This window comes from Berghia stephanieae, chromosome 11, assembly GCF_034508935.2.
Source record: "Berghia stephanieae isolate SIO BIC M18660-M18661 chromosome 11, UCSD_Bste_1.3, whole genome shotgun sequence".
In the NCBI taxonomy this organism is placed as follows: Eukaryota; Metazoa; Mollusca; class Gastropoda; order Nudibranchia; family Aeolidiidae; genus Berghia; species Berghia stephanieae.
Window position 1 is genome coordinate 38,149,513 of NC_088370.1, and position 2,335 is coordinate 38,151,847.

Here is a 2,335-nt window from a genome sequence, read left to right on the forward strand (position 1 = left end):
AGGCTGGTCCTTTTTATATAATGATTTTCAATAGACGACCTATAACTATAACCGAAGTTGTACTTGTAGTACTTCTAAAAATATAATGACAAATAGCTAGTTATACTAGAGGTGCGACTTTAAAAAAAAACAACACCCCCCCCCCCTCCTTCACCCTCCCCTCCCCCTCCACCAAAAAACCCCAAGAAAAGTCACTCTCATCAACAACAAAAATGATAATGATAGTATTCAAAAGAAGACTGAGAAGAAAAAAAAATGATATCGCATTGCCTTTTCCACGTTAATTTCCCACTGTGAACTACATTATATGTATTGTTGCCATCATCATCATCATAATCATCCTCACTATAATTAATCAGTACCTAACAAAATTGCACTTCTTCGAGACCAAAATTACCTGATTACCCATAATATAGAGCACAAAACAAATGTTTTACTACTCTTCTTAGCTAAGATTTCCTTTGGAGTCACTTCTTCATTCTCGTTTTTGTCTTTTTTTTTAACCTGTACTGTAAATGTTGCTGCTCGATGCTCAAAGAAATATACATAACAATGTAAAATTGAATGTGTTGTTTGTTTGTTTTTAAGGGTTTTACGGCGCTTGCAACACATTTAGGTTATATCAGCGCCAGTAAAAAGGAAGAAAATGGGATAGTAAAAAGTTCTAGAATTACAATTGAAGCATCCAAGAGAAAGTAAGACATAGGGGAACTGGGAACAAATAGGGATCAGATGTAGATTCCAAGAGCATACCACCAATGTACTTAGTTTGAGATCACCTATAAGTCTCATCCGGACACAAGAACAAAATCCAACAAAGAGGAATACACTCAAATGCTTACATTATACATTAAAAAAATAACAAATATACTAATACATAACAGAGAGATGATTTACAAGGAAAAAAATATCATCTCCCAAAACAATAACTATACATTTGACTGTTTCCCTCCCAGCCAGGACTCCGACCAGGGCCAGGAAAAAAACTAAGCAATCTCATTCCAAGACAAAGACAGAAAGCATGTTGGAAAACAGATATAAGGGGATAGAAGACACAGTGTGTACCTCCCTGCCCGCTATGGGAGGTCAGGATCCCCACCCAGAAATTGAATGTGTGATAATAACGTTGTTACTATCTCATTCGTCTCTAATGTTTCAATCATCCTGTTTTGTTAATAAAGGTGAAACCTGAAAAGTCCACATTATCTGTTTTTGTTTATTTAAATCGATGCATGACAGTCTACATTAAATTTTACATACAAGTACAAGGGTTTTTATTTTTATTTTATTTTATTATTTTTAAGGGTTTTACGGCGCTTGCAACACATTAAGGTCATATCAGCGCCAGTAAAAAGGAAGAAAATGGGATAGTTAAAAGTTCTAGAATTACAATTAAAGCACAAAAGAAGAGGTAAGACAAAGGGGAATTGGTTCAAATAGGGAACAGATGTAGATTCCAAGAGCACGCCGCCAAAGTACTCAGTTTGAGATCACCTAAAAGTCTCATCCAGACACAAGCACAGGTCCCAACTAAGAGGAACACACTCAAATGTTTTACAAATCATATATAATATAAAGAAGGCATAATACAGTGCATAACAGAGAGATGATTTACAATGAAAAAAATATCATCTCCCAAAACTAACTATACCTTCGACTGTTTCCCTCTCTGCCAGGGCATCTGGTCAGGTCCAGGTCAAAACCAAGTAATCTCATTCCAAGACAAAGACAGAAAGCATGTTGGAAAACAGAAAGAAGGGGATAGAAGACACAGTATGTACCCCCCTGCCCACTAACAAGTACAAGGGTTTTACGACGCTTGTACACATTTGGATCATATATCCACGCCATGAAAATTGGATAGTAACAACATTCTAGATGTAAATTAAAATGACTTGAGGAAAAAGTAAGACAAAGGCTATGTGGTCTAGTGGCATGAAACTCGCTTTAAGATCGGAAGGTCCTAGGTTCGAACCTCACTCGGTGCATAGTTGAGTCATTGGAGAAGGCTCTTTACTCACATTCTCTCACCGTACTTGGGTGTAAAATGTGTACCTGGTCGTTAACAGCGTTGTCTCGGTCCATACAAATTTGTAATATTGCCTAACAGGCGTCATGTCTAGTCCTACCATGTTAAATGTTGCTGTTGGCCAGGGACCCCTTGTAAAGCGCTTTGAGCATGTTTAGTGGATGTTGCGCTATATAAAAGATCAATTTAAAGGGGAATGGTACAAACAGAGAACAGATGTAGAATCCAAGAGCACACTATCGGTTTAATTAGTTCGAGATTACCTAAATGTTTCACCCAGACACCAGCACAAGATCCCAGAAAGAG

The 2,335-nt window shown here is 37.3% G+C and overlaps 1 protein-coding gene across 6 annotated transcripts in view; it reads left to right on the forward strand.

Moving 5' to 3' along the window:
* LOC144956901 (uncharacterized) overlaps positions 1-1,195 on the forward strand; it is a gene marked incomplete at its 5' end in the record, with an annotated part of 40,899 nt that extends 39,704 nt beyond the window's left edge. For 4 of the 6 annotated variants that reach the window (XM_078887709.1, XM_078887712.1, XM_078887710.1 and 1 more), the window contains 1 exon segment: positions 1-1,195. This exon segment is cut by the window's left edge and continues 664 nt beyond it. 6 annotated transcript variants of the gene reach the window in all.
* Between the last annotated feature and the right edge of the window lie 1,140 nt (positions 1,196-2,335).